This window comes from Crocuta crocuta, unplaced genomic scaffold (assembly GCF_008692635.1).
Source record: "Crocuta crocuta isolate KB4526 unplaced genomic scaffold, BGI_CrCroc_1.0 scaffold21, whole genome shotgun sequence".
NCBI lineage: Eukaryota > Metazoa > Chordata > Mammalia > Carnivora > Hyaenidae > Crocuta > Crocuta crocuta.
This window is the reverse complement of record NW_027527938.1, coordinates 1,207,689-1,226,524: the sequence shown is the minus strand read 5'-3', so window position 1 is coordinate 1,226,524 and position 18,836 is coordinate 1,207,689. Positions and strand designations below refer to the sequence as shown.

At 36.2% G+C, this 18,836-nt stretch overlaps 1 long non-coding RNA gene and 1 pseudogene across 1 annotated transcript; one reads left to right on the top strand and one right to left on the bottom strand.

Moving 5' to 3' along the window:
• Positions 1 to 5,334: 5,334 nt before the first annotated feature.
• On the bottom strand, positions 5,335 to 12,476 carry LOC144221708 (uncharacterized). Its single transcript, XR_013332147.1, has 3 exons — positions 12,424 to 12,476; positions 12,159 to 12,229; positions 5,335 to 5,447 (listed from the first exon to the last, which is right to left on the bottom strand). It is a non-coding gene; the product is annotated as an uncharacterized LOC144221708 (long non-coding RNA).
• Positions 12,477 to 16,629: 4,153 nt separating this feature from the next.
• Positions 16,630 to 16,869, top strand: LOC144221698 (anaphase-promoting complex subunit 13 pseudogene; annotated as a pseudogene).
• The last annotated feature ends 1,967 nt before the right edge of the window (positions 16,870 to 18,836 follow it).

Below are 18,836 nucleotides of genomic sequence, written 5' to 3'. Positions count from 1 at the left end.
CCTCTATGGTGCCAGAGATCCTGCAGTGCCTCCTTCTGCACAGAGAGCAAGTTGTGGGCAAAAGGAACTGCACTGGCCTTCCGGCACTATGATGCATTTCTAGCTTACTGTGATCTCATACACCTGTTCTTATAATGATAAGAAAATTGACAAGGACTGTTTCCAGTGAAAAGGCAGAAACCAGGGATGAGTTGAGGCCTGTCAATGACTTGGCATGGTCAGTAGTCTCATTGTAGATAAAGTCTGGAATATTAATAATAGTTAACACACTTATTAACTCAAGTTTACAAACCAGCTGAGAAGCTCCAACACCTGGTCTAATATATATGTCCTCACTACTTTGAAAGCAAAAGACACTTGAAATAAATCCTTTCAACTTTCTGTGGTGCCCCATTTTCATTTACTTTTTGAAAATGTTTGATTTGCAAGGGATAAAATGCATGAATTGGCTTCCAGTTTATAGCCTAGAATACAGGGTGAGGGAGTGAGACTTAACTTGGGGTTAAAAGCAAGAAAAGCAAAGTCAAAAGAAAAACAAAAAGCAAAACAAAAAAAGTGGAACAAAAAGCTTGTCATATGTTTTTGTCATTAGCCCAAGGAAAATATGTCTAGCCTGTCAATCTAAATCCAGGAGTTGTCTATCGAATGTTGTCAAAATGTAGGTAGATTTCCCCATTCCTGCAACTTTTAAACTCAAAAGGTTGATAGTTCTCTAGCATTATTGTTGTTACTACTTCAGAAACATACCTCCTACATGGGTTTGGTCTTTTGGGAATAGACCATCATGAATGCCATTTGAAAGGTGGAGAGAAAAACAAAATTGCAAATTCCTACCAAGAAAGAAAAGTTCTCCCATCAAGGCCTAAGATTGCATTCTCCCAGTATCAGGTTCAGGGTATTGACCTTTGATACTTTACTATCAAGCGATGGATATTAGTGGGTATCTAGCAATATCTTACACCAAATAGATGTTAATCTGCTGGAGTTATAAGGAGGTATGGACAGCTTCAGAGATATCTTCATCCAGGGTCATTAACCTTCATTTCTACATTTTCTTATTAGTGTTGTTTTCAGGGAAACTCTCTGCATCATCACCAGCAAGACTGATACTGGTAAGTTTATTCCTCTGTTGCCCTTATTGCTTCTTTTTTGAAAAATAATAGTTTGGCAAAAGTTTCAGGAATACAGGTTGGTCCACTTGGTTTCAAGTGATAGCCAATGAACCAAGTATTGTGGGTGAGGTTTAGAGTAATAATCAGCCAGACATGGGCAACAGACTGGATTTTGGTCTGAAAAGGTAATGACAAAATTCTCAAATGAAACATAAATTAATTACGTTTGTATACATCCCCTTAATGAGGGCAAGAGATTATGGTAAATCTGACCTTCACATGCAGAAAGATACAGACAAAAAAATTTTGGAAACTATGCAAAGTAAGTGTTATGAATTCTTGACCAAAAGAAGAAATGCGATCTTGAGACTGCTTTTCTATATCTAAAGAATTTCCTGTCCTTCCTGTCTTGTCCCAGCTCCATCCAACACTGGAATCTGAAAGAGCAGAATAACTATGGCTAAGTAGTAAATGGTGTGGCATACAGCAAAGGAAACGGAGTGGTTAAAGGGACTGAGGGACTACAAGGGGAGAAAACAGGAGAAAAGGGTCCTAAATAGAAATTCCCTTGCCCTAAATAGAAATTCTAGAATACAAGAGTTGGTCTTTTGGGAATGCCTCAAGAGATGGTGAAATATTTAGGAAAGCTGGATCTGAAAGCAAACTTCTTGAGTTCAAGTTCCAATTTTCCCACTCATCATCTCTGCCACTTTGGACAACTTAACTTCTTTTTACTTTGGTTTCCTTACCTGCAAATGAAGCCTCTACTTCGTTTGATCATTGTGAGCAGTAATTGTGGTAAAAGATAAAGTGCTTTAAGAATAGTTTCTAGCATTCTATTAATCAGAGAAGGTTGATTTCTTAACAATTCCAAAATTCCAATGGCTATCGGTAACTTAATAATTAAAGTTTATTTCTCAATTTCACTTCGATTCGATGCAAATGGAGGAAGTGACTTCTAGAAGATGGCTCTGTACCTGATAGGACTCACTGACTTGGGGTTCTTCTATTGTATTCTTTTCCCACCTCAATGTCATGAAAGTCTACAAGTAGATGAGGAAAGAGACTGAGCACAGCACAAGACATTTTCTTAAAATGTTTATTTATTTTTGAGAAAGAGAGACACAGAGCACAAGCAGAGGAGTGTCAGAGAGAGAGGGAGACACAGCATCTGAAGCAGACTCCAGGCTCTGAGCTGTTAGCACAGAGCCTGATGCAGGACTTGAACTCACAAAGAGTGAGATCATCACATGACCCTAATTCTGATGCTTAACTGACTGAGCCACAGGCGCCTCAGCACAAGACATTTTTTACAGGTTATCTGGCATCATCAGCCACTTCAATTTTAGTCAGATTCTATTTGCCAGAACCCAGGAAAATGGCCATATTAACTTTAAGGGAGGCAGGAAAACCATGTTTTGCTGTGAGTCCTGAAAGAAGAAAAGAATACAGTATCGATTCTCACTTGCAGGCTCAGCCACACCCATTACCAGTCATTTATAAATGTAAATTATTATTTTCTCTATTAGAACCAATGTCCTATGACCATTTATTTGAATATGACCCAGGACCAACTTTCACCATCTGTAGACTATACAAGGGCTTAAACTTTTAAATCAAGCCTGAAATTAAGAACAATTTTGCATGTTCTGCATTTCTTGGCTTGGCTGTATAACAGTAAGATCAATGTTTATTAATTGTAATGCCTATATCTTCCACTATTAAGGGTCGATTAGAGGAAATATACTTAAGATTTTGTGGCAAGTTCATCCTATCAAAGCTAGTAAGGAAAAAAATATTCAGATTTCAGAGAGTGCTAAGTCTGAGTATAAAAATATGGAGATCTTGAATAATGGTAGCAATCTATGCAGGCAGAAGTAATCTCTACTAAATGAAGTATAGAGTAGAGGAGAAAAAAGAGAACCTATGAGGTCTTGATAATGAGCATCTGTATATTTATAAATCATGTAATAAAACGCTGCTACCAGTTAGTCCTAAGGATTTTTATTGAGAACATTCACTAACTTTGGTCAAGTAACCAAGAGAAAATGCCTTTGCAATTAAAACTGCAGTGAGGGACACCAGGCTCAGTGAATTGAGCATCTGACTCCTGATTTTGGCTCAGGCCATGATCCCATTGTTGCTGAGCATGGAGCCTGCTTAGGATTCTCTCTCTCTCTCTCTCTCTCTCGCGCGCGCGCGCGCGCGTGCTCCCTCTACCCTTCTCCCCCACTCATGCTCTCTCTCTCAAATAAAAACACCACACTGAAATTACAAAGCATGAATATAAGTAATTTTAACAATCCAAAATGTAGAAAATATTTCAAATAGAGTTTATTTGGAGATACTGTACTGGTATTTATTTGGAAACTCTGTACTTTACATTATTAATAATAAGTATGGCCTCTCTGCATTTATCCTTTCTGCCCTGTTATCTGAACCCATATTTTACTGCAAGGAGCAGTACTGCTTGATTAAGTACAATTTCACAGATTTGGCCACATTCTAAATAGTGTAACCTTAATAAGGTTGGACTGGGCAAAGTCTACTTAAAGCTATTTTCATTTGTTTCTTCACTTTGGCTATTGTGTTATATATCTATCTCATTATATGAGTGAAACTATGTAAGATTTGGATTTAGGCTTGCAGAGAAGTGAGAAATGTACGCTGTTGCTTTGAGTGTCAGTTAAATAAGATTAAGTTGTGTTGTCTTAAAAAGAATGAAAAACTACAGAATGGCTTTGTCATTTATGTTCATTCGGGGACCCAGGCTAAAATAGGAATTGTCTCTTAAACACTGTCAATCTTGGGGCAGCTGGTGAAGAAAATATTTTTTTTAAACAATGAAGAAAATAGTTTTGAACAATATAATCAGGACATCAGCAAGATGGTGAAATAGGAGGGCCCATTCTCATATGACCCAAAGCAACAATAATTTGGCAGCTATCCACAGAGTAAGGTGGCTTGTGGGATCTTTGGGATCCAAGTAGGAAGTTATGAAGCCCTGATGGAGCCCAAGACTGTTTTAAGAGAGCAGATCTATCCCCAAGTGGCAAGCTCACTAATAGTGATTGTAGCTATAGGTCCTGAAACAGTCCTGTCTACCTATGGAGTTGGCTATAGTCCCATTTGGCCTTGGTCTTACCACCACCACCATCCACTGTGGAACTTGGGAGATGTCATGTCTATTAATGGCTTGAGTAATATGCCTGCTGACCACAGTCACCTCTGTGGATCCTGAAGCAACTTGTGAGCCAAAATGAAGAGCCATTGCTTTAGTCTCTCTCTTTTTATTTCCTGTATTTATTATTATAATTATAATAATAACTATTATTATTTTAAGAAAGAGAGAGAGAGCGCAGGGGAGAGGGGGAGAGAGGGAGAGAGAGAGAGAGAGAGAGAGAGAGAGAGAATCCGAATCCTAAGCAGGCTCTATGCCCAGCATGGAGCCCCAGGAGAGGCTCGATCCCACCACCTTGAAATCATGACCTGAGCTGAAATTAAGAGTGGGATGCTCAACAGACTAAACCACCCATGTGTCCCTAGTCTCTTTAATGAACCATTTTGTGCAATAAAATGCACAACCTTAATTGACTCAAACACCTTTTCCATGAATTAAATTGGCCTTTCTCACTCAAATATCTCAGTTTTATCTGTTACAGGATGGAAAGAAGAATCTTCCATATTCCAACTTTCTATATTTCTGTAATTTCTAGAATTCTTCTAATTTTCTTTTATCTTAATTTCCTTTTATTTTTTCTTGCAATTATTTTCTGAGTTCATTTATTTCTTGTAATATCTTGTCAAAGATACCCATAGCAACTTAGAGACACTCCTTACATCTTGTTTCCCAGCCTCCCCAAATATATCAAAGCTCATTCGAGAATTTTGCCTGCCTTCCGACTTATCACAAATTATACTTTTTACAAAATGTTTTACTACTGAATAATATAAACTACTACCCTTCCAGCCTCCAATAACAGTTTCTTCATCATCTGATATGAAGCCTGAAGCCAAATGTATATATGTTTATTATGAATCACTTTCTGTACTAATTAGTCCACATATATAATCAATTCATACTCTTTTATAATACATAGGCCTCCCCAGACTAGATAAATGCAGATTTTATAGAGACTTACATAAATCTATAATTCTATAGAGGCTTGCCTGTTTATTTATTTATTTATTTATTTATTTTCACAGTCATATGTCTCTCAGAGTTCATGAACACTGGGTGTTATGACTTAATATGATCTTAGTCCCAAACCAGATTCCCAAGCAGATTCATATGTCAGTGAATTCTGTCAGTGACTCTTGAGGGAATATTTAAATCTGTAGATACAACAAAGAAAAACGAATGCAGTTTAAAAAACAATCACTAACTTTGATCCTGAAACTTTAAAATTAATGCTAGAAATATTTTAATTTGATTTTTAAATTGAGGTATTAATTCTGACAGAATAATTTAAAAACCAAATGTAAAATGCTTTTAGTTTCAAATGTGCTTAATTTGTTTCCTAGCTACTTATTAAAATGATGATATGGCCCCACATTTTCCTCTTTTGGTACTTAGTAGAAAATGTTTGCCTTATCTATTTTCAGTGTCTATCTATGTCCAGTGACAGACAAAATAAATACTAGTATTAATTAAAACTTAATTTTCTCAATAATCCTCGAGTTAGGTATCATTATTACCATTCTAATTTGACAGATGAATACATCAAAGTACGGAATGTTTCAATGTCTTGCATATGGATAAAAGGAGGAGAATTCTTTGTCTCCAGAATTCTGGAGGTAAATTTTTAATTAATCCATTGCATTGGACTGTCTTTTCAAATATATTAATAAATAACTATTACTTTTTATAATTATTAGAAAATTAGATAAATATTACTACAGGGGATTATCACACATACTCAATAGATATTAAATTTTATATCAACTAAATAGTTCAACATTTAACTTTATAACTTAATTCTTGTTCAGTAAATGTACATTACACAAGTGGATGAATCAGTGATTACAATCTAAGCCAGCAAATACATTAAACATGTTTAGCGTTTTTAAATTTAATAGATAATAAATGTTCTTATATTTTGAGAACGACTTTTTTGTCGGCATATTGCCTGTTTTCATTAAAGGAGCATTTTCAGCATTTAAAAACTGAAAAATAGGATTTGTCCTGAGTTGGCAACTGAAAAATACTATTGTTTTAAAAAGAATGTGGGGCTCCTGGGTGGCTCAGTCGGTTAAGCCTCCGAGTTCGGCTCAGGTCATGATCACGCGGTTCATGGGTTCGAGCCCCGCATCCGGCTCTGTGCTGACAGCTCAGAGCCTGGAGTCTGTTTTGGATTCTGTGTCACCCTCTCTCTCTGTCCCTCCCCCACTCATGCTCTGTTTCTCTCTGTCTCAGTAATAAATTAAAAACATAAAAGAAATTAAAAAGAATTTATAGGTGTTTTGGAATATCCATACCTAACAGCTTCAAATAGTTATAAATCCATTTTTCTTGGTCTTCTGAGAATTTAATTCTTTAAACTAACTAAAATTATCGTCTTAATTTTTTTTTTTTACAAGTTTCATCTAGTGATCTGACTGATAATGGCTTTTCTTCAGATTGAGGAGTATTTGTGGGTGGCAACAGTGAATAGATTGATATAATAAGGAACTAAGAGATTTGAGGAGCCTCTGCTTTGCTTTGAATCATTCCTATCTGGTGACACACTATTCAGAAATTAATGCTATTCCATAAATGAATAATGATTTAAATGTACTCAGTAATTGTTAATGCACCAGCATTTTTCCTGTCATATAATCAAAAAATATTGATGTGGCTTTGGCTAGTCTTGGGTTCTTTTTTAAAGTTATTCAAAATAGGTCCTGACAAAGAAACAAAAAACCTATTTCTAATATACAATACATCATGTAAATTAAATGGCAATACTCATATTTTCCAAACCAGATGTCCTGAGATTATATAAAAAAAGAATATTTTTAATATTAAAGTCTGTAAGGATGTTTGTCTCTGGAGAAAGCCACTGTTAAATATGATGAAATTTATTATATTAAATGTAATATATAATTCATACAATAAATTATTTTAACAAGTACAAAATTAGTCTTTGCCATTATTCAATAAGAGACAAAAAGGCAAATGGAAAGTCAGATCTCAATTAAGTGCACTTTAAGAAGAAAACATGGTGCAGATGCTGTGATTTTGGCACTTATTTATTTATCAAACATTTGTGCAATGTCTATCTTTTGCCCATCCATACACACTATTGATAATACAGAAATAAAATCATCATCATCGTCGTCGTCATCATTGTCGTCGTCATCATCATCTATCATTGAGGAATTTATCAGAGAGTGTGAGAAATTTAGAAACATGGTACAATTAGATATGCACTATGATAAAGGTATATGTAAGCTACCACGGAGTATACAGGAGATATGACTAGCCTACGTTTTGGAGGAAAGGGGGTGATTGGACTCTTGTAACTTTGTATGTGCATGTCAGTCCATCAAATCTTCTGCTTTATTTAAATATGTTCATCTCTACCACATACGGTTCTTAGGAGACTGTCAGTTACTGTATTGCTTTACCACCTCAGAATAAGCCTATGATTTAAGAGTGCAAGAAGTATTCGACTCTAAAGACATTTTATTTGCATCTGGGATTGTCAGACCTATCTGACTCCTCTCTGGCACTGAGACTGAGACACGGGCTTTCGGATAGAACTGACATTACAAAGCCAGGATGATACAAATGTGGGTTTGCCAGCAGTAGTATTGCCCACGCTAGGAGAAGACTGAAACTAAACAGACCAGAGAAGACAAGAAGTCTATGGAAGGAAGTTTCTGATGACAATTTTAATTCCTTAAATTAATTCATGGAAGTAGCCAGGCAGAAGCGAGCTATGCCAGAAAAAATAGAAAGACAAGTTTCTTAAAACTTGAGCTCAGGTTCCACCCCAGTCTGTTTTTTAAAACTAGTTCATGTTTCTACTTATAATTGAAAGTGTCTTGCTATTATTACTGATGGGGCTAAAAAGACGGAACTTTCTTAGAGGTAGAGATACTTAAGCTAAAAATCGAAGGATGTGGGCATGTGTGTGCTTGATATCTGAATATAGGCGAACAGTTTGTATAAATTATGAAAGAAGAAAGAGTAAAGCATATTCAGAAAATTACGCATGTTGAGGCATTCTATAAAAGATAGGCAAGGTCTAGATTTTGAAAGAACTTTGATGATATGTTGAGAATTTGAAGTTTATGTTGAAATTATTAGAAAGATCTTAAAGGATTTGAGGGGGGTACTCAAACTGTGAGAACTAGTTTTTTACAATGATCTCTTGTAGCATGATAGAGAAAAGCATTAGAGGCAGGAAAGCTACTCAGAATTATGTTGTAGTTCATATGAGAAATAGCAAAGGCTTAAATGAGAGCATTTGCCAAGACATTTTAGTAAGTAGCATCTACAGAATTGGTTCTAGCACCAAATGTGAAGTGGGAGAAGAGCTTAACGTAACAACGACTAGCAGTTTTCTGAGTTGGGGAATACAGTGGCTGATGGTCATTCATTGAAATAAGGACATCAAGAAGAAGAAAAAAATATATATATATACAGAATAAATAAATTGTATAGTCCAAGTGACATACCTCTCAGGTTAGCTGAAACGTGTTATTTCAATTTCTCTTTTAGCCACCCACCATAGCAATCCCTGTGTGGTCCCCATCTAAATACTTTTGGCATTTCTCAAACATACCCAGCACCTATCATGTGTTTTCAGCCATTTTTTTCTGAAATCTCCATCTTTGGCCTCTTCCATTTAGTGTTCCTATAAATGTCAAGTGTGCTTTCCAATTTGGGGTACAGCAACATCTCAAGAGATACAGATACTGTGACTTTTGTTATATATACTTTCTCCAGTCATCCCTTTTGCTTCCTCTGGACTATGCTGAATCTTTCAACAATTGCCAAACTGCACTGAATACTTCTGTTAACGCCACTGTTCTGGATTCCTTCAGTATTGAATAAAGTAGTATTGTTGTACAAAAGCCATGTTCTATTTGATGCAGAAGTGAAAAGCCAGGGCTTCCCCCTGCTTGAGAAACTTATTCTTCCATTTGAGCACAAAGTATTGCTCACAGCACCAGTGATTTATAGAGGTTTAGTAAAAAGGCTTTTTTCATTTTACTTATCACTCTCACCAAACCTGGGCCTGGGCTGCACACAATTTTGAATGACAGTCACCAAGTCTGATATTAGGTACTGTTATTTAATTGGCTTGTTTGCTTGAATTTCTCTGCCTTAGAGACTTATTCTTACAGAGGAATCTCAATCAAATCGATTTATTTTGCCAATTTGTCAGAGATACTAGCAACTCTCCGGTTGTACTATTAAATCCTTAGACTCCTGAGTGTGTGACTGACTTGAAGATGTTTACATATTCCATGGTATCATACAAAGTACTTTTCTCCAAGGGACTGGAATGAATTCCTGACCAATGAGTTAAAGACAGCATTAACACTCCCATTAGACGTATTCTTAGATCATTAAAAACAGGAAGGTGGCTTTTGTAGGTTGACATGTTCTATAAAATCATAAATAGTACTTTTCCCAGAAGAGATCTGAATAAATTCCTGATAAAGCAGTTTTTCTCTGTTTTGCTATAATAATCAAGTTGCCTTGAAATATTTTAGAAGGAAGTTTGTGTCGATACCTTCTTTAAAGAATTTCAGTTATATTTTTAAACATCAAATTTAACCATACAGTAAGAATATTTCATTTTGAAAAATTCTGAGGATGAGAGAATGAGGTGGTCCTCTATAGTCTGCTCAAGTTGATTCAGTATTAACTCACATACTGTGTTCAAGGTATTCTTTATTGTGCTGGAGCTGTAGCAAGCGAGAAAGAATGCCAAAGCCTGTCTTTGGGCTTACATTCTACAAACACAGCAAACCTGGGATTCAAAGAAAATCAACTCATGCTTAAATGATGTAAAAAGTTATTTAAATTGCAATTTGTGAAATGATCAATTCCTTCCTGCCCTTTCAGCGTTACAAATGAAGTGTTTATTTACAGAGATAGGCTCAGTAAAGCACACACAAAAATCACTTTCATTGTGTTCTCCGGTATCTAGTTAATGCACTTCCCAAGAGAAACTTGATTATAGGTCCATTGCTTCATCATCACTCATAGGAAAGTGAAATTTGTGTCCCTCTAATATTTTTTTACAAAACAAAAAATATACTCCTCTAATTGAGACTCAACTGCAGGTCTGCAGTGTAGACCTGTTTCTATAGCTTGTTCTTGCACTCCTTTCCCCCATGCACAGGCTCTAGAGCTTGAATAGATAGTAGGAAAGAGAGGCACCAGAGAAAAATCCTATGTGACTGGAACAGTCATTTGCTGTTGGTGCTCTGAAGGTAAAGTGTTCTAAAATTCTAAATGCTTATTCTTTATTTCCTGAGGTGCTTTTAAGAGTTTTATTTTGTACTTCCTCTAAATCTGGGAATCTTTCAACTATAGTTTCCTTGAAGTCAGAGATCTCTTCCTTTGTAACAAACAAGATATGAATTGGACACAGTCATATTTCTGCTCCTCTCACTTCAATGGCTTCCTGTTATTCTTAGATAAAATAAAAATCTCTCACTGCCGCCTCTAACAGCAGTGTCATCTGCCTTAAGCATACCTCCCCCTTTTCAATGGCTATCACCTTGCTCACACTGCCTATGGGATATGAACACACATTGCTTTTTTCCAGCCTAGTACTGTCCCATGTTGTGATTTCCTTTGCCTGCTATAATTTCCCTCTGTATTCTTCTGTCATTCAAGTGTCAGCTTAAATTTTTTAATGTTTATTTTTGAGAGAGAGAGAGAGAGAGAGAGAATGTTAGCAGGGGAGGGACAGAGAGAGAGGAAGTCAAGATATTTGAAGCAGGCTCCAGGATCTGAGTGATTAGCACAGAGCCTGACTAAGGGCTCAAACTCACAAACTGTGAGATCCTGACCTGAGCCAAACTCAGGCACTTAGCTGACTAAGCCACCCAAGCACCCCTCAACTGTCAGTTGAAATACTGGCAAGTTAGGGAGAACTTTTTATGAAAACATTATCTAAGTCAGCCTAACCCTTTTTTATTTCAGCACATTCATTTGCAAATGTATTTCATTTATTTGTTAGTTTGTTTTCTAGCTCATTCCACCACACTAGAAGATTCAACACGTCATGAGATTTATGTCCGTATGTTGCTTAGCAATTACTTGTTAATAGGAATTCATCATTGATCTTTAGGAGGAATATTTAGTTGCATGTACTAGAAAATATCGCAGTATATAAGTGAAATATTAACTTGTAATTAACATTTCACATGTTGCCAAGTAATGCATGTGTTCTCTGGCAACGGAGTTTATAAATATAGTTGTGATTTTAATATGCCACAATTATGCTCTTCCAAGTTCAGCATATACCAAAATAAGAGAGTGTCATATTTTTTTTCAGTTTTTCATGATTCTAAAGTAAAGCTCTACTATCAAATATATGCCTTATGATTGCAATCCTTTAGTGAAGTTTAAATAATTTAGATTAAATTCAGTTGTTAACACTGTATTTAAGAAGACACTTCTGCTTATTACTTTATAAATCAGTGTTCCAAACAAAAACATTCAAACTATGAAAAGCAAGTTAGATTACTTTTTTTTAACATGTTATATGTCTCTAAACATACATTTTACACTGAAAACATAGAGTCCTGTCTTCCAAAAATAACTGCCATTAAAAATTTTAAAGAAAGGTATTATACAATTATTTCATCTGTATAGAAAAATTGACATAGAGACATTTTAAGTAAAACAAAATAAAAATGAATATAAATAGAAATTGTCCTGATCCTCGAATGTAATAGACTATTATTATGTTATGAATTCAATTATATTAATATTTAATTAATGCATTGATATATTTTACTTATTAATTTAATGGCTTATTGAAATGCTTTATTAAAGTAATCAGTTTATAACTGTCCTGCTTTTTACTTTACCTTTATGGCTAGAGTCGCTTGATTTCATCCTTCTCTGTCAAGTATCTTTCCACATCATTAAAACCTTCATTCTATATATAAAAGAAAATTTTTTTCCTCTATCAGGACTATTTCCAAACTCTTTAGAAGGAAGGACTTGGGAAATGGAATTTATAAATATCTTGAAAGAAATGTTGAGTTAACACAAAGTAGAGATGTCCAATCCCACAGAATGGCTTCATAAGATTAAAAATATCTCCAAATTACTGTAACAAATCTATTTCACCTTAAAGTTTCCTTAGGACAATGTTCTCAAAGTGCCATTCCTGGAGCAGAAACATCAGCATCAATGGAAACTATATGCACGAAAGTAGAATGTTGGCAGTGGGGTCACCATTATGAGCTCCTACAAACCCTCCAGGTGATTCTAGTTTGTATTAGAATCTGTTTGTATTAAAACTTCTGTATTAGAATATCGGAGACAATTCTAATACAAACAGCACACATTTCACAAAAAATATTAATGGAGTTAAATTTAAATCAATATAGTAAGTGAGAAATGTCAGCAATTTCCAGGGTCGAAGGAAAAGAAGACCATGACTTATTCATTCGTTTAAAGATATTTATTAGTCACTGGGGCTATATGCTAACTACATAGATGTGACAGAAGCTGTACTCTATAAGACAATAATGTAATACAAATGGAGAACCATAATACTAAATGCAAAGACCACACAAGAAAAATATAATTGTGTACTTTATTAATTTTATACAAAAATATTTTATAGAAGAAGTATATGTTGCTATGATAGAGTTTAAAGGAAAAACGTAGTTTAGACTCAGGGATCAGAGAAAATCTTTCTGAGGAATTTATAACTTAAAAAACATTTTAATTTTTATTTATTTTTGATAGAGACAGACAGATAAAGTGAAAGTAGGGAATGGGCAGAGAGAAGGGGAGACACAGAATCTTAAGCAGGCTCCAGGTTCCAAGCCGCCAGCCCGGAGCCTGACGTGGGACTCGAACCCACAAACCGTGAAATTATGACCTAAGCCGAAGTCAGACACTTACCTGACTGAGTCAGCCAAGTGCCCCAGGAATTTAAATGACCTGAAAAATAACCCAAAACTTCCAGACAACAGTGGTAGGGTGGTGGAGGAAGAGAGCATTTCGGACAGAAGAAACAGAAAAACATGTGAGAAACCCCTCTGGGGAAAAATATTCATCTGTTCAGAAAAACCAGACGAGCTGCTGTGAGGCACTGTCTAGGTTTCTCTTGCATGGTGGAAGCACAGGTCTGTGTCTCTTGCCATAGTTTGGGACCACTCTGAAGGGCCTTTCAAGCTCTAGAGAGTCCACTGGGACAAACTTAGGCTTTGGTTTTAAATGTATCCTTGTTCAACTTCTTCTGCCTAAACCTTTGCTTCCTTCACTTCCTTTCAGCTCCAATAAAACTTCTAAGCACGGGTCTCTCTCTCTCTCTCAGAGTCTATTTCCAAGAAACCTGACCCAAGATAGGAAAAAGTTCATTTTTACCATATGCATTAGAAAGGGTTAGAGCAGTGTGGGCACAGACAATTAGGCCAAGCCTATGCTAAGATAATGCATTTTGTTCTAAGTGGAATAGAAGAGGCCATTTCAAAGGTTTTTCTGAACATAGGACTTAGCAAATATGATTTAAAGTAATGACTCTGGACACTGTAGGGAAATAAATTGGGAAAAGCTTTCTTCCGGCATTTGGATGTAAAATAAAGGAATTGGCATGCTTTTCCTCTCATGATGATATTGTAATTTTAACACAGCGTGTTAAATTCTTAGAATTCTCAGTTATTGCCTTTATCAGAAGAAAAATAAAATTATTTCATAAATGAGGTTTTAAGTTCCTTGGAAAAGTTTCAAGATTTCTAACTGTGAATTCTCAGGAGCTAATATCATGAGTGTGAATACATAGTAAATGCTCCGTACTGAAGTTAAAATAAAAGTTGCCTTGGGCGCATGAGTGGCAAGAAAGGCGTTGGCTCTCTCCAGGATGCTTCATCTGTCCTCATCATTTCTGAGTGTTCGCTGCAGCTGCCGCTAGTCAGTCCCTTAGCCCTGGCGAGCAGAAGGACTGGCTGTATCAACACACTAAGAATAGATTTGTCTCATGAGACCTGGCTCATATTAACCAAGCCCCCAGAGACAGATGTTTCATGCCCGAACTCAAAGGTAGATCAGCACATTTTCTCTCCTTCAGCAAGCTACACTAAATGCCCAAATATGACTAAGATGCTATCTGTACATGTGCTAGTCTAAAAGTCAAATTACAATCAGAAATGTGTTTGGTAAGCACAGAATCAGAAAAAAGGAAAGTCACTGTGATCTGAATGGGTAAAAGCATCATTCTACTAAGACAACCTGGTTCATTCATATCCAAAATATGGATTTTTCTGCTTATTAAGACCAGACAACAAGTACCTTGGTGCTTAAATAAAAATGTGCAAAGTATGCCTTCCTGATGTTTCCAGATTCAAGCAGAGTGCTCACTAAAGAAATACACTTTTTCTTAATTATGTTAATCACTTTAATGAGGTTTTAGCCAATTCTTGCTAGAGTACTTTCATGCTTTTAAAATGATTTTCTCCTCTCTCTAACAAGACCCTATGATAATTTAATAATTTAGCTCAATATTTTTATGTTATTTCTGTTATTTCAGGGAAAGGAAGCTTATTACTTAGGTAGAAGCTAATTTTTGTCATTTTTTTTACCACTGTATAGTGATTAAACTCCAATACTTGAGAGTGACAATTCTATTGTACAGCAGGCAATACCTTTTGAAATCTTGTGTTAGGAGCTAATATTGGGTAACAATATTAATTACTCAGATTAAAAAGTGAGGGAAAGAGCTTCTCCATGGAATAGCATGTTATTTATTGAACATTAATTATCTGAATTTGTTATCAGTTCGGAAAACACAGAACTATCTATGCAAAGTCTTAGAGAGATATGCAGATTAAAAACATGGCTTCCAGAAAAATTCTTAAAAATTATGCAGTTGATCCTTCTGGTTTCCAAATCTCCTTTTATGCAAAAGTGAGAAAAATGATCCGGCTGCATTATAATATATATATGCTATATATATATATGTATATATATATATATATATTTATGCAAGATAATAGTTAATTATCAGATATAGTTCTTCTGTAACCAACCTGAAAATAAAGTAGAATTTCATCCCGTAAGCTTAGACAAAATGTTTTATTCTCCATAAGGTCAATAATGAATTTGGATACTTTCTGTATTTCAGTGACAAATTTTAATTTTGGCCAGAGACTAAAGAAAGATGTTCCTGGTGAAAGCAAAGCAGTTAGGAGCATAGCAGTGTGGTGGAGGAAAATAAATACGACAAGAACGACTCTAGTTCTATAATTACTGGGTGACCTGGAGTCACCCAGTATTTCTTTTTTTTAATTTCTGTTTTTTTAATTTTTTAAAATGTTTTTATTTATTTCTGAGAGAGAGAGAGAAAGAGAGAGAGAGAGCATAAGCAGGGGAGGGTCAGAGAGAGAGGGAGAGACACAGAATCTGAAGAGGCTCCAGGCTCTGAGCTAGCTGTCAGCACAGAGCCCATCATGGGGCTCGAACCCACAAACCGTGAGATCATGACCCGCGTGGAGGTTGGACGCTCAACCGACTGAGCCACCCAGGTGACCTTCATCTAGTATTTCTGATTAGCAGATTCCCCAATATAAAAGAAAGATAATAAAATGCGCACCACCCAAGCACTTTGCTTATGGTAGCTAGTTGGAATATTATATGTGTAAATAAAGCCCAATACAAATATTAATAAAATGCATTATTATTATACATGTTATTAATTATATTTTTTACATTGTTAGAGTAAGAAAAATAAATTATTACTAATCATAGTATTCACAGTAATATAACTCATAATAATAATAATGATAAGTTCAGGACATCTAGATTATCACAACTCTGAACCTAATTAACAAAAGGAAAATGAGATGAAACTAGAATGAGTAGAAAGTAATTCTTTCCTTTTTTTATTTTAATATGTATTTAATTTTGAGATAGATAGAGAGAGAGAGAACACGTGCATCAGCAGGGGAAGAGCAGAGAGAGAGGGAGACAGAGGATCTGAAGCAGGCTCCACAGCAACAGCAGGGAACCCAGTGAAGGGCTCAGACTCATGAACCTCAAGGCCATGACCTGAGCCAAAGTCAGACGCTTAACCGGCTGAGCACCCAGACCCTCCCATACTGACTTTTTCTTAATCACCAAAACAAATATTTGAAAGTTAAGCGTCTTGCTTCTTGATGTTTTCAAGAAGCAAGATGTTTACAATGAAAGTGAAGAATATTTATGTTTTATTATTTTTGTCATTTGTCTTGGTTTTATTTATGTTCATTTTGTTTTAAGATTAAAATTCAAGAACAAGGTGCAACACTGGATCTGGCACCAATTTGACAAGATCAAAGCTGCAGGAGAATGGACAGTGAGGTACAGAGAGATGGAGGGATCTTGGATTTGATTGATGATGCTTGGGAAAGAGACAAGCTGCCACATGAGGATGTTGCAATACCTCTGAATGAGCTTCCTGAACCTGAACAAGACAACAGCTGCACCTCAGAATCTGTTAAAGAACAAGGAATGAAGTGAACTGACATAACTTTATAGTATCTCCATGAGAACATTCTACCCCCAACACTCCCACCGCCACTGCCATAAGAAACTAACCCCTGGCTCCTTTGTCATAGATAGATATTTTATTTTATTTTTTAATGTTTATTTATTTTTCAGAGAGACTGAGAGAAAGAGAGGAGAGAGAGAGAGAGAGAGTAAGTGCACGAGCAGGGGAGGGGCAGAGAAAGGGAGAGACACCGAACCTGAAGCAGACTTCAGGCTCTCAGCTGTCAGCAGAGATCCCAAGGCTTGGCTCTAACTCACAAACCATGAGCCCAAATTGGACGTTCAACTGACTGAGCCACCCAGGCGCCCCCGTGGATGGATATTTTAAAAATACATGGATACAAAATATTTTCTTTCAGTCTCCTAATTCAAACCCTTAAGTGATAAATCCACACTCAAAAATATACACTCATTCAGTTTGTGGCAGCAACCTGCAATGTGAAAATACTCACCAGAATGAGAACCTGATGGAGGTTTCTCAGGAAGGAAGAATATTTGGCGCTTTGAACCTAAAATATTTCAGTCACTAACTTGTGTTTGAATATGACTGGTTAAACATTTCCCTTTACCTCTGATTTTTGCTTTACTATCAGAGTTTAGTGCTTCCCAACTACTTATATGTGTCCTTTGACACTGGTGATTGAAGATACAAGAGGGCAGGGCAAAGACAGAGGAAACCAGAGGCCAGGAGATCGCTGACTTGTCACATGCTGCCACCGTGAGGAGCATTCTGAGTGGCGGTGTGTAGCACCTGTAAGTCTACTGGGTATATGGATGACCCATTCACTGATTGCTGGGATCCCTAAAGTTTCCCATGGTATTTTCAAACTTTGGATAAATTCTCTGCTCTCCCTCCAGATGAATTGGTACCACTGGAAAGGACCTTTGGCTAGCTGGACCACTGGTTTTACCCAGTTACAAGATTTCGTATTTCTCAAAGCGCTTTCAGATATAATGGAAACATCACAAAGTCAGCATTTAGTTCTACATTTGTATAATAAGTTGTATTTTGAAAAACACATTCATGGACATTTACCTCCTGGAATAACTTGCCTCTGTTATGTGGTATCTCTTGTTTTCTTATTTAGGTTGTCAACTCTGGAAAAAGGTCCTGTCTTGTCTTTCTGTATCCATCATTAAAAAAAAAACTAGGGGACGCTTAGGTGGCTCAGTTGATTAAGTGTCCAACTTCGACTCCGGTCATGATCTCACAGTTCGTGGGTTTCAGCCCCGCTTCGGGCTCTGTGCTGACAGCTAGCTCAGAGCCTGGAGCCTGCTTCCGACTCTGCATCTCCCTCTTTCTCTGACCTTCCCCTGCTCATGTTATCTCTCTGTCTCTCAGAAATAAATAAAACATTAAAAAAAAACTAGAAACAACGAAAATAAATAAATAAAATAAAATTCAAGAATAAACACCTTTTCTTTTTTGGTCTTCCACTTTCTGCAGGCACAGGCAGACCGATGTCAACTTTAATACAAATGTAGAGCAGCTTTGTTTTATATAACTCTGCTGCCAAATGTAGTGGATACAAAGCCTTTCCTTCTTGGTTCACTGCTTATGTATAATGCAAATCTTGTGATAGCTCAGCAAGATATCGTAAAGCATAAATGTCAGATTGATTCAATTGATAGTATCTGTAATGTTGGATTTTCTTGCATTTGAAAGCAGAGATGATGAGATGTTCAAAACATGGCTGAGTCAAGCAAACTCCTGTAGAAATGGTTCCGTCAATGCGCCATGTGATTATTCCTCTAGTGTCACCTCACATAACCACTGCCAAAATAACCTCTCTAAACACATTTTATCCTGCCACTCTGCTGCTTAAAGAGTTATAATTGATTCATACTGCTTACCACTTCAAGTTACAAACTCATGCTTCACTTATTTATTGAGTCAACAAATATTTATTGAGTTCCTACTATAGGGTGAAACCATTCGAGGGACTGGAAATACAGTGGTGAATAACACAGACATGCTCAACGGCCTTGCATTCTATTTACCTAAT